This window comes from Carlito syrichta, unplaced genomic scaffold, assembly GCF_000164805.1.
Source record: "Carlito syrichta isolate Samal-C Ts95f unplaced genomic scaffold, Tarsius_syrichta-2.0.1 Scaffold304318, whole genome shotgun sequence".
Lineage (NCBI taxonomy): Eukaryota > Metazoa > Chordata > Mammalia > Primates > Tarsiidae > Carlito > Carlito syrichta.
In genome coordinates, this window is record NW_007248414.1 from 279,025 (window position 1) to 293,292 (window position 14,268).

The following is a 14,268-nucleotide window of genomic DNA, read 5'->3' on the forward strand; positions in this document are numbered from 1 at the left end:
TCACCTCAGCCTCCCAAAGGCGTGGGATTACAGGCTGAGCCACCGAGCCCGGCTAGAGTTTGGTTGTTTTGTTTTTGAGTTGGAGTCTTACTTTGTCGCCCAGGCTAGAGTACAGTGGCACGTTCATGGCCACCCCGGCATTGACCTGCTGGGCTCTGGCGATCCTTCCGCCTCAACCTTCCAAGTAGCCGGAACTGCAGGCACGTGCTACCACGCCCGGCTAATTTTTTGATTTATTGTAGAGACAAGTTCTCACCATGTTGCCCAGGCTGGTCTCGAACCCATGGGCTCAGTCAATCCTCTCACCTCGGCCCCACAAAGTGCTGGGATTACAGGCTTGAGCCACCGCTCCTGACTGGTTTTGAGCTTTTAATCTGAATGGCATTTTCTCAGGTCTTTATTTCTTCGTTCATTATTGATGTTTTCCAATTTGCCGGGTAAAACCACCACCCTGCATATATCCCACTCTCTGTCAGCCCAGCCCCTGCTCCCATGCGGTGGAACTCATCTGGAGAAAAGCCCTGTTTTTCACATGGCGTCTCACAACTACCTTCACTGTGCTTGCTTGAGTCATGACCTTGAATGTTGAGAGAGCCCTCAACACTGCCTCCCTAGTCATTCTCTCTCCAGCTCTGTTAGATGACTGTTTTACACTTCTGCTCCCCTGGAACCTTGAGGCCACCTCTCCCATCCTCACTCTCCGCTTCCTATTCACTGAGAAAACGGAAGCAGTCAGAATGTTCTCGGATCCCACTGCACACCTACCCTCCCACCCGCGTCTCCACCCACATGCTCTGCCAGAGATGACTTGACCATGCACTTACGAATCAGTACTTGTACCCTAGACCCCTGCCTCCTCATCTGCTCAAGGACACCTCTCCAGTGATTGTCCTCTTGCCACAGCATCGTTTTAAAAAATCTCCTCTGGACCATTCACGTCAAGCACACACACATGCTATTCTTTCTCCCATCTTTGAAACAACAATACCACCACCACCAAAATAAAAGCTTCTTAAGGCTTAGGCCAGAACTGACACAGTGTCCCTTCTGGCACATTCTGTTGGTTAAAATGAATCACAGGAACAGCCCAGATTCAAGAGGAGGCGGCTACACAAGGACTTGAATCCCAGGAGGTGAGATTCTGTGGGGGCCGCCAAGCAGCAAACTACCACTCTCCCCACTGCAGAAAAACTCCTTCAAATAACTACCCTTCCTCAGTCTCTCCATTCCTCCCTCCTGTTTTTCTTAAACCCGTTTCAACCAGGCATTCACTCCCACTGCTCCACAGATGCCCTCTGTCAAGGTCACCAATGGACGCCCCAGGGCAAGATCCACAGCCAAGTCTCAGCCCTTACCTCACTGGGCTGGCCCCTGCCTCCCCTGCGTCAGGCCCCCACACTCTCGTACTCCTTCTACCTCGCTGGTCTCGCCCTTGGGCTCCTTTCTGGTTCTCTCCTCTCCCAGCTTCTTAATGTTGGGATGACCCCAGGCTCAGTCCTTGAGCCTCACTCTCTCGGTAATCTCACCCAATCTCTTTGCTTTAAATGTCTTTTCCATGTGACTCCCCCATTTGTGTCTCTAACCTAGACCTCTCCCCTGAGTTCTGACTAACAGCCGACTGCCTTCTTGACATCTCCCGTGGAGAGCCAATGTACATCTGAACCCCTCGTGTCCAAAACTCAACTCTTGATTCCTTCCTTCCCCACAAGACCTTGACCCGATCCCAGCTTTCCCCACTTTAGTTAATGGCAATTCCTTTCTTGTAGTTCTCAAGTCAAAAACCCTGGGGTTAAACTTGACTTCTTTCTTTTTCTCAAACCCCATACCCAACCACCATGGAATCCTCATATGTTATGCCAGGACCCTGACCACCACTCAGCACTTCCATCCTGGTCCAAGCTGCCCCTGCCTCTCAGCTGGACAACTCCTCATGACTCTTTCTCCTTCTCCCCTGTTCTCCTATGATCTACTGATTTGTAACAGAGTGGCCAGAGGGTGCTTTTGAAACCTAAGCCAGATGACAACTCTCCTCTGCTCAACACCTTCCTATGGCTCCCATGTTCCTCACTATAATATAAAGTCCACCATCGCCTACAAGGCCCTATGGACCTGGTCACCTGCTGATCTCTGGCCCCCTGACTCCTCACTTAGCTATGTGCTCCAGTCACTGTGGCCTCTCTGCTGTTGCCCTGCAAACACAGCAGCACACATTTTGACTCCAAGCATGTCTTGTGCTGGGACCGCCTCAACCCCTGTGCCTCTGCAGGACATCTCCCTCACCTCCTCCAAGTCTCTGCTCGGTGTTGCCTTCTCAGGGAGGCCTTCCCTGACCTCTCCATTTAGAATTGCACCCCCCCGCCTCCCTGCCTTTCTCAGTGCCCCTTCCCTGCTCTTTTCCCTTGTTGATAGCTCAACCTCCCAGTGTATTCCATCATCAACTCATTTATTGTGGTTATTGTTTGTTGTGTGTCTCATGCTACTAAAATACAAGCTTCTTAAGGGGAAGAATCTTTATCTCTTGCTCACTGTTGTATTCTATTAATAGGTGCTTAGAACAGAGCCAGGTAAAGAAAGGGTGCTAACATTTTATTTTCAAATTTTGCTGTGTCTCAAATCCTTTGTGACACAGGCAGGGCATAGATAAATACATTCTTTCATCTTTCCATCCATCCATCCAACTGATTGCCGCCGACTCATCCATATCTAGCTGTCTATCACACACGTAACCATCCATTCGTGTTGTCTGTCTGTTTAGCCATTTGTCCCATCCAACACGTCCCCAAACATCCCCTCAACAAACCTTTTTGGAGCGCCCACTTTTAGCCAAGCATTGGGCTGGACTCTAGAGTCAAATTCATGATGAAGAAACCCAGACCCCTGGGGTGGGGAAGGAAAGACATGAAAACTAAGCAAAGTGTGACTGGGCAAATAGCTGTTCCAGGATGTTTGCACAAGAAAACCAAACCAAATCCAGGGACTGGCATCTTAAAGTAAAGAATGGCACCCTAAACAACAGCTGGTGAATTGGTTGGGTGGAGGGCCAGGAGAGAGAGAGACGGAAGTTGTCCTCGGTGCTTCCCCTCTCTGCCCCTGGCTACTTCTGGCCAGCACCGGGCACAGACCTGGGGCGTCTGGGTTCTCCTTCCCTCCAGGTCGCCGAATCCATTTCCTCCTGTACCAAATGAGATCCTAGCATTCGCCCGATAGAATTGGCTGAAGGCTGCAGAAAACTTTTCGTATGAATGGTTCCTCATCCTGGCTGCACACTCTAATCCCCCAGGGGAACTGATGTCCAGGCTCCGCCTCCAAACAATTAACTCGGAATTCCTAGGCATTGTTGTTTTCTAGAAATTTCCTGATGATGCCAATGTGCAGCCAGGTTTGTGTACCACCGGAGCTACAGCAGTTTAACCCATGCCTTTTTCTATTTAATTGACTTTGAATATTGCAGCTGGAGAAAAGTAGATTTAATTAGAAGTGGCGAGACATGGGTGAAGATGCAGATGACAATGTCTGGATACTTTTAAGGGCTTCACAAGTTGTGTATTTCTTGTTATACTTGTTCTCAATTTAGCTATGTCATGGGTGAAACTCATGTCCATCAGGTTGAATTTTTTTTTTTTTTTGAGTTGGAGTCTCACTCTGTAGCCCAGACTGGAGTGCAGTGGCTGTTCCCGGCCACTGCAGCCTTGACCTGCTGGGCTCCGGTGATCCTTCTGCCTCAGCCTTCCAAGTAGCTGGAACTACAGGCGCGCGCTACCACACCTGGCTAATTTTTTATTTATTGTAGAGATGAGGTCTCGCCAAGTTGCCCAGGTGGGTCTTGAACCTGTAGGCTCAGGCAATCCACTCACCTCAGCCTCCCAAAGCGCAGGATTACAGGCTGAGCCACTGAGCCTGGCTCGTCAGGCTGATTTTTGGTGGGGACAGTTGAATTCTGGGGGCAACGGAACTAAGAGTTGGAGAGAAATTCAAAGGTTGAGACCCAGAGAGAAGGGGGAAGGGAGAGAGAGGAACACTTTTCCTGAGTTAATTGGGTAAGGTGGAGAAATAGCAAAGAAAAATCTGTGAGGGTGTAAGAACACTGGCCAGAGACTGCATTCCTCGACTGCTGGGGAGTGGGCCGGGAAGTGGGGCGTCTTGGCGGGCACAGGAAAGCAGGCTCAGCTTCCCACCTCATATCCTGTTGCGACAGATGGAACACCAATTCAGGTCCTTTAGGATGCAGACACTGAGTCACTGGGTGTGCAAGGGATTATTGGGGGAGCCCTGGTATACTGCAGTACGTCTGGAACTATACATAAAGCTTCATGCTAGGCCTTGTGGATACGACTGTGAACAAGACAGGCGTGTGCCTGGCCTCCAGGAGCCAGGAAGACAGGCAGGATCCTATGTATTACTCTGAGATGCTCTAAGAGTCCATAGGAGGTGGGTGACCATATGCTTTACCATCTAAACCTGTACCCTTGAGAGTGTAGTGGGTGCTCTTAATGCCTGGACAACTGGCATCAACTGAGACTATTCTGGGCTAACTGGGATACACAGGGATCCTGAAACAGAGGCTCATGATCTAGTCTTGGAAATTCCCCAGGGGAACTGATGTCCAGGCTCCGCCTCCAAACAATTAACTCGGAATCCCTGGACATTGCTGTTTTCTAGAAATTTCCTGAGGATGCCAATGTGCAGCCAGTCTTGCGCACCTCTGGAGCTACAGCAGTTTAATCCATGCCTTTTTCTATTTAATTGACTTTGAATATTGCAGCTGGAGAAAAGTAGATTTAATTAGAGGAGGTGAAACATGGGTGTGAAAGGGATGCTTGAGCTCTGAAGGATGTGTAGTGGTTAGCTAGCTGTGGAGACTTGCAGCCAGGACCCCTCCTAGGTGGCTGTCACCACAAGTGTTGGCAGACCGATGATTATTTCTCACTGCTGTAGGGACTCCCACATCAGGGATATCACCTTTGTCCAAGAGAGGTCTGTCTGGGATTCTTTTTGTGGCACTGAAATGGAAATACCGGGTGCCTAGAGTCTGTCGAAGACTTTCCTTCTATGTGTTACTTGGAGCAGAAGATGAGGGACCGTGGTGGCATCCACTCATAACCCACTTTCACTTTTGTTGAGAAACCGATGGACCTGCTTTCCCCTAATTGTTTTTACTGTGGTAAAGATAAAATGTACCATCATAACCATTTTTAAATGTGCAGTTCTGTGACATGAAGTACCTTCACACTGTTGTGTCACTGTCACCACCATCCATCTTCAGAACATTTTCACCTTCAATTAAAACTCTGTATCCACTAAACTCCCCCGACCTCTTCTCCCCTAGCCCTGAGCAACCACCATTCTACTTTGTCTCTATGAATGTGGCTACTCTAGGGACCTTGTGGGAATGGAAGCCTGCACTATTTGTCTTTTTGTGACTGGGTTATTTCACTTAGTGCAAAGGCCTCAAGAGTCCTCCATGGTGTAGCACGTGCCAGAATTTCCCTCCTTTTAATATTCCATTGCATGGATAGACTATGTTCTGTTTATCCGTTCATTCACGGAATGGCACCTGGTTTGTTTCTACCTTTTGGCTGTTGTGAATAATGCCGCCATGGTTGTGGGTGTACAAATATCTATTCGAGCCCCTGCTTTCAATTATTTGGGGTAGAAACCCAAAGTGGGATTGTTGGATCATATGGCAATTCTATGTTTAGGCTTTTGAGGTCCTGCCATACTGTTTTTCACAGCAGCTGAACCATTTTACATTCCCACCAAGAATGCACAAAAGTTCTGATTTTTCCACATTCTTGCCAACACTTTTTATTTTCTCTCCTATTTTTTATTTTAAGGTAATTGTAGATTTATATGCAGTTACTTGTGAGAAACATTATGGAGAGGTTGCATATACTCTTCAACCGTTTTCCCCCAATGGTAACATCTGATGTCACTATAGTACAAGGACATTGACGTTGATGCAATCCACTGACCTTATTCAGATTTAACCCGTTTCACATGCATTCATTTGTCCATGTCTGCATGTGTATAATGAATTTTTGCAACTTTATCACATGTGCAGATCTGTGGCTACCAATCACAGTCAAGATACAAAACAATTCAATTTCAAAGATCCCCAAAAGGGTTTGTTTGTTTTTTTAAATTAAAAAACCAAAACACCAAACTTTTATCTGGGAACCATTTAAACTACACAAAAGCAAAGGGCATAGTGTAGCAAACCACCAAGCAGCATTACCCAACTTTAAAACTCTCAACATCCAATTTCATTTCCTCTATGGCCTCAACGACTCCCGTGTTATTTTGCAGTAAATCACTGACTTTTCATCATTTTATCTGCAAGTATTTCAGAATGTAACTCTGAGAGACAGGGGCATCCGCTTTTAAGCAGAATCCTAACACTGTCATTATGCTCTTTTGCCGGCCTTCAGTCACCAATAATCTCCAAAGAGACTTCCCAGGGAATCTGCAGATATTACAGGTTCTTCTGCACCCAGGACAGGCATTCCATGTCTTAGAAGGGGCACGCGAGGCTGTGAATAAGTTGCTTAAGGATGACAGACCAAGTCACAGGCTTGTTTTCTTCCACACCATCCCTCAGAAAATCCCATTGCATGACATTACAATAGAACCACTACCAACCTCGTGTGACCCTCTCACTTCTACCACTCTTGTCCTAGCCCCCACTGTCTCCCACCTGGATGGCAGCAGCCTCCTCCCTTGTCTCCCAGCCCCACCCTGTCCCTTACCACCTGTCCTCTGCCCTGCAGCCAGAGGGATCCTGCTCAAACCTGTCAGACCACGCCCCTCCACCTCTCAGCACCCTTCCGGGTTTCTCATCATCCCCCCCCCCAGCAGCCATGAAGACTGCAGAGCTTTCCCAGGAACACTCCTGCCTCTGCCTGCCATGCTCGTCTCAGGGTGACCTGCTCCCTGTCTCCTTCTGGTCTTCGCTCAGTGTCCTGTGGGCCCATCTTGTTTGCCCGCCAGATCCACTCAACACCCGTGTCCACCCTGCTGTGTCCCCAGGTGCTGACCAGGGGGACTAAATGAGCATCCATCTCCACCTCTGGCTTCCACTGAGTTTGGCCCGTGGGGGTGCCGAGTAGGGTTGACTGAGGGTGGAGGGGAGTGGGGTTGGGCGTTTATTCCCGGAGTCTCTTCCTGGGTGACTGTCAAGTGGTCTCTCCATGTGGCCCTCTCTCTGTGGTCAGTCATGTCCTTCCCTTCTAGCCACAGGTGAGAATAACCTGGGCACTGCCCCTGCCATTTCCCTCCCTCCTGCCCACATCGTTGGAGTCTCCTTGTTAACTCTCCTAATGATTCACTTTCTGCTGGGCCCCTGACTGCTGTGATCATCTTCCCCGTGAGCTATTCCTGGCCACCCTGTCTAAAAGTGCACCCTCACCCATGCCCAAACCCTCTCTGGATCCCTGTATTATGTTCCTCAGGATGTATCACCATCTAATGTGGTGTATCTTGTGCTTATCTATGTTGTTTGTTACCTGTCTCCTCCATCAGGGACGCTCAAGTCCCGCTGCATGGGTTGTGCACTCCACAGTCCCAGAGGCCACCATCCACATGGACTACAACATGATAGAACAACGGCAACTTCTGGAGTTGTACAACAGGGTGGCCCTGCTCCCAAATGAAGTATAAGTCCTTCTTTCTTTTTTTCTTCTTCTGTCTCTTGGAGGCTTAGAACAGCGCGTGGCACAGAGTAGCTTGTCCTTTACTGTCTACGAATCAATTTTTCTTCCTAGAAAAGGAGCAATCTTTACATGTGGTGTGAGGAGGTCTTAGTGAGTTTTCTGACGGTTTCCTTTGGTACTGGAAGGCTCTGGGAATAGGAACCACATCTTGTTTTGTGAATATCCTGCAGGGGGTGCTGTTGGTGCCCTTCCCAGTTCTGAGAATTGCCCTGGGCCAAATGGGAGCCCTTGGCCTGGGAGGTTCTGCCTTCCGCACCAGGACTGGATGGGCTCAGCCAGTGACTGCCACAGAACACTAAGCCTACCTCCTTGCCTCCGGTGGAACTGATTCAGTGGTCCAATCCAGCGGAACCAGGGTGAAGTCACCTTGGAGATCACACCTATGCTTGGCTCCCAGCCCCACCCGACGCACCCCAGGGTGCCCTCCGTGCCTGGCATGTTGTCCAGCACAGGGTAGGGGCCTAGGAAATGCTTTTGAATGAATGAATAAGTCGGCAGGGGTAGGGGTTCCAGCTCTGCCCCCAACCAGCTAGCCGTACAACCTTGGCCAAGTCTGTCTTGATCCTGAGCCTCAGTTTCCCAAAATGCCAGGCTGGGGTGATCCTGTCCACTGAGAGGACGCTGAAGAGAGACCAGGACTAGTCGTGGGCATTAGAATGCTCCAGGCAGAGTGTGGGAGCTTCCGCATCCCTCATGTCCCCAAATTTTTCCAACCACTCCGTGAGACAGGTCAGCCAACACCCTCACCCCGACCTATGTGGCTCTTATCTGAATGTTAAATCCTGTCTAGTCACTCCCTTGTTAGCTCCTGGTGGGGTGGCTTTCTGCTTCATGCCCTCTTTCCCCCAGGGGATGGGGCTCGGAGGCGCTTTGTGGATGCTGTTTGCTTGATTGAAAGTGCTTTGGGAAACAGGAGGAACTTTGGGAAGCACAGCGATTAGAATGAGCCATTAAGGTATTAATGCCACCCGCCATCAGTGCAGTGCCAGAATGGCTTCCCTTGAGTCAACTGGGCTGGGGTTAATTAGCTTTTGGATTCCTGAGCTGTGGGGTGTCTCTTTAATCATCTACCACCTGGCCCCCGTGCAGCCCTGGGGGAGAGAGTCCGCCAGAAGCTCCAGCTGATAGAAGCCAGTCCTGCAGACAGAGAGTCCCTCAGAGCTGCATCTGTGCCTCAGCAACCAGACTGCCCAACTGGCGGCTTCATTTGAGGAAACTGAGGCCCACAGAGGTTGAGACTGACCCAAGGTCCCTCAGTAAGTGGCAGAGCCGAGATTAGAACTCAGGTTTCCTGTGTTAGGGTCTGGGACTCTGTCTGCTTCAGAGTCCTCCGTCCCTTCCATAAATAAATCCCTAGCATCTCGGCTAGGGGGCTGAGCCTTCACGGATGACTAAGCCCGGGGAAGACCTTCCTCTCACGGGGCTTATTCTGCAGTAGAGGCTACCACCAATCAACAGGCAAGCAAGCAAGTAAATTGGTGAATCGTAGGAAGAGCCAGGAAGGAGACAACGTGCAACGTATGAGATCACCATGAATTTCCTCATACAGGAACATCAGGGAAGACCTCTTTGAGGAGGTGACTTAATTTCCCTAAAGTAGCAAGAAGTAGTTCCCTATAAAATGGTGCTCATAAATAAAGATGAAATAATAGGAGACCACCATAATTTTGGTAGTGTTCAGTGGATGAATGGACCTGGGCTTTGGGCATCAGTGGTTGCAAACATCTCAGAAAGGGAAGCCAGGAGAAGCCCTGTGCCTGCTGGTGGAAGGGCACAACATACCCTCCAAAGGAGCTTTGCTGGAAAGTCAAGCCTAACCCTGCTCAAGTCTCTAGCCCAGCACTATCCACTGAAACACACACAAATGAGAGTCACGTGTCATGTATGCAATTTGGAATTTTCTAGAAGCCACGTTTTAGGAAATAAAAGGAAACAAGTGAAGTTGATTTTAATAATATGTTTTATCTAAATTTAACCCAACATATCTAGAATATTGTCATTCCAGTATATCACCAATACAAAAATCAATGAAATCGCTTTGCTTTAAAATCTGGGCTGTGTTTTACCCTGACAGCACATCTCAGTTCGGATCAGTCACACGTCCAGCGCTCAGTAGCCACATGTGGCCAGTGGCTGCTATACCGCACAGCCCAGTTCTAGATCAGCTCCCGGCTCACTGGGGATACAAAGGACAGAGGGACACGTTAAACACCACCACGGGGATGCTGTCGGCAAAGTCCAGACTGTGGGAAACTCCAGAGAAAAATCAGTCCCACTTTTCTTCTCTTTTTAAGAAACACATTGTTAGGGGGAGAAAGCCACTGAGAGGGAAGCTATAAATTAATAGTCTTCAGAGGCATATCAAGTGGTCGCAGTGACCTTGTTTGTTAGGGACCCTGTTGGTTTTCTGGTTGAAACAAACCATCTGTGAAACATTCTACAGTGTTTATGAAATCACTGGAAATCTGAATGCTGACTAAATATTTGATGATATTAAGGAGTCGTGGGCTGGGCTGTAGGTATGATAATAGTATTGTGGTTATTTTCTTTTTAAAAAAGTCATTATCTTTTAGAGAAACATCCTGAAATATTTATGAAGAATACTGAAATAATATGAAGTCTGGAGTTTGCTTCACATGGGTGGGGCGTAAGTTCCATCATGTTTGAAGTTTTCCACAGTAAAGTTTTAAAAGAAATTAGGGTGCTATTGGAAAGGGATACGGATATTAGAGACCATAGAATAGAGACTCTATGAGGGTAGAGATGGCTGACCCATCTGTCACTATTTTGTAGAGCTTACATCGATGACACATGGGAGATACTTAATACTGGTGTTTTTTTTTTTTTTGCCGTTATTTTTCTTAAGGATCGCAAGGTATATCTTACCAGGGATGTACAATCAAATTACTCTGTTTTTTAAAAAATAATTTTATGGGTAGTTGTTTTGGGGAGGTTTGTTTCATTTTATTTTTTAGTAAACTTTGGCTTTGTTTTATATTGGCGTAAAATGTTCAAATGGTTCCCAACTGAAATCTGTAAAACAGGGTGCATTCCACCTTAGCCCCCGACTTGCCCTCACCCTGCAGCTAATGGGAGTGAAGCCAGGGATCCTCCTTCTTCCCTGAAGGACTGGCCCAGGACCCATCGACTAGCCAACTGGTCATACCTCCTTGGAATTTGAAATTCAAACAGAGGGCCAAAGAGGTCAAGGTGGTTGACTTTTCCTCGTCAGGTGGTGGCATGCTGACCCGAATGCCCTGGCTGTGGTCCTGCTCCTGAGGTCCCAGCATCCCAGCCCTCGGACATGGCTTTGGTTCCTGCCTTGGTCCTAGCAAGGTTTTCTAGCTCCTACTCAGTTCTGAGTCCCTGATCTGAATCCACCAAATTCCCTTTGGTTTGCAGTCTCCTGAGTCCATTTCAGTTGCTTGCATCCTAAGAACCCTGACTGAAGCACGGACGCTCAGCAACAAATCGAATAATTAATTACTTGATCCCAAGACTGATAGGACAAACCCAGAGTGCTATGAGTGTCCAGAACCGTCTTAGGGGAGAAGCAAACCCCAAGAATGCCCTGAGTCAGGCGAGTTGGAGAGGAGGGCTGACTTTGGAGAGGCAGCTGGGACACCGCATTGGAGGCTTGGCTGGGGTGGTTTGTGTTCCTGAGGCTTCATACCTGGTAGTTCAGCCTGAGAGCCCCAGAGCCTGTGCCTAGGATGACACTTCCTGAATGCTCCAGTCCAACCCCTCCCTGGCCTACACACCCCTATCCACGACATCCCTAGAGCTGAGGGCTTGTGATTTCCACCATAGCTCAGCCTTGCTAGCTATTCTAAGGAAAGACCTTTGAGGTTCAGGTCTTTTTTGCTGTGTTGAGTTCTTTTGACTCTATTCCTGAGTAGGCTAACTAAAATGTCTAGAGAGGTAAGACCAGGTGCAGGATAATAGGGAGTGGTGGGGACTGGGGAGAACTTAGGGACAGTTCGGCTATTAGGTTCTAATGATTGCTACCATGTGAGAATGAAAGCTCAATGTTGCTAATTATCCTGAGTTTTCATGAACACCTAAAAATTAGAAAATGTATATAGATTAAAAAAAATTTTTTTTTTTTTGAGTAGGAGTCTCACTCTGTTGCCCAGGCTGGAGTGCAGTGGGATGCTCACAGCCACCTCTGCCTCAATCTGCGGGGCTCAGGTAATCCTTCCACTTCCGCTTTCCAAATAGCTGGAACCACAGGTGTGCACCACCACACTCAGCTAATTTTTTGATTTATTGTAGAGATGAGGTCATGCCATGTCACCCAGTCTGGTCTCGAACTCATGGGCTCAGGTAATCCTCTCACCTCGGCCTCCCAAAGTGCTGGGATTACAGGCATGGGCCACTGCGCATGACTCGGATTAAAAAAAAAAAATTTTAAACCACTCGGAAGGCCAAACAAAATATATCTGTGGGCTGAATTCATCCCATAGGCCATCAGTTGAAACCGCTGGCCTACCATCTACATCATGGACTCCCTCTTCTGTATGGCTATTGACTGCCTGCCTATATGTTTTTCCCATAAGACCCTGAGCTTTGAGGGGGCCAAGATCATGAGCCTCTTGTTTATAGCCAAACCCCACATGCCTAGCTCAGTTCCTGGAGCACAGTAGAGCTCAATATATGGATGGATGAATAGATGGATGGACAGAGAGATGGATGGATGGATGGATGGATGGATGGATGGATAGACGGACAGACAGATGGATGGATGGAGGGTTAATTGAATGGATGGATCAATGGCTGGCTGACTGGGTGGATAAGTGGATGGATGGATGGACAGATGGATGGATAGGTGCATGAATGGGTCAATGGCCAGCTGGCTGGCTGGCTGGATGAGGAACTCAGTTTATGGAAGAAGACAATGCATAGACATAAATCCATACCATAGAAGACAGAGCGGGGAGAGAGGGAAGAGAGGTGACTTGGCTTCTTATGGTTGATTATGCTATTAGCCCTTGGCAGGCTTTTCTGTTGGAGTCCACAAGGACCAGGCTGTCCCTTTGTGGAGCCGCCAGACTCTGTGCTTGGGATGGTGCTTCTGTAGCACTCCTTCTACCCCGGGTGAGGCATGAGCAACCCTTGGTCCTTGAAGCTCACTGTCTGTGGCTGCTCAGAGCTGAGGGCCTGAGGCTGTGGCCTCCCATGCTCTCCCTCTCTGCCTAACCTCTGAGCATCTCTCTCCCCAGCCCCAGCAGGGAAGCAGCCTGTCTGACCCCCTGCCAGTCCCAGCCTGGGGTATGGAAGTCATCGCTCCATGGCCAGGAGGAGGCAGGGAGATGGGCTTGTCTGGCTGGGAGGGGGTCTCCCGTGGGTCTCTGCCCCACTTGACTTCCTGCTGTCTTCCTTTGAGTGCTGGTGGGAGCATCTTCCTTCCCTGTTCCGCCACTCTCTTGGCTGTGAGAACACAAAAAGGCTCATCAGTTGCTATAACAACACCCACCACCTTCTTCCACACTTAGCGGGGCTGTTTATTCCAAGATAATGGATCCACCCTCTGAGTGATCGGTCCCTCAGGAGCTGGCAGGTCACTGGCCCAGCCATTGGCCTCTGAGTTGGGACTGAACTGGCATTAGCAGTAGTAGTAATAGTAGTTGCTGTTTATTGAATATTCACCAAAAGCCATAACTCAATAACCCTTTGCAAACACTATTTCATTTAATCCTCACAGTGACACTATGAGATAGGGAATATTACCTTCAAACTACAGCTTTGGAAAAAGATGGAATGATTTTATTTTAGAGCAGGAACCTGGGAGTCAGACTGCTTGGGTTCAAATCCTAGTTCTGCCAGATGCCAACTATGTGAGCAAGTTACTTAATTTCTCCAGGCAGAGACATTAAGTAACTTAATTAAATACCCCAGAAGCAGACTGAGATAAGAATGCCAGGGTAAACAGTTTGTTTGGGGTGATCTGAGGCAGGGGGGCAGGGAGCGAGGCAGGGAAGGGAAGATCACCAGTAAGGGGTCCTTTATTTTTATTTTTATTTATTTATTTTTTTTGAGTTGGAATCTCTCTCTGTCTCCCAGACTGGAGTGCAGTGGCCGCTCCCAGCCACCGCAGCCTCGACCTGCTGGGCTCCGGCGATCCTTCTGCCTCAGCCTTCCAAGTAGCCAGAACTACAGGCATGTGCTACCACGCCTGGCTGATTTTTGATTTATTGTAGAGTTGAGGTCTCGCTGCCCAGGCGGGTCTCGGACTCGCGGGCTCAGGCAATCCACTCACCTCAGCCTCCCAAAGGCGCGGGATTACAGGCTGAGCCACCGAGCCCGGCTGGGGTGCTTTATTGATTGAATCACCACTATGGACACCTGGAGGGAAAGCCTGCCAGGAGTGACACACAGAGCTCCCCCACCTGAAGAGGTGACAAGCTGTGGTATTTATCCACCAGCGCCCATAGGTTGAAGGCTGAAAGTAGGACTGGCCAGGTGCGGTGGCTCAAGCCCATAATCCTAGCACTTTGGGAGGCCAAGGTGAGAGGATTGCCTGAGCCCAGGGTTTCAGGACCAGCCCGGGCAACTTGGT

General features: G+C 48.8%; 1 pseudogene; it reads right to left on the reverse strand.

Annotated features, from left to right (window-relative positions):
* The window catches only part of LOC103262042, a 10,886-nt pseudogene extending 5,633 nt beyond the window's left edge, over positions 1–5,253 (reverse strand).
* Between the last annotated feature and the right edge of the window lie 9,015 nt (positions 5,254–14,268).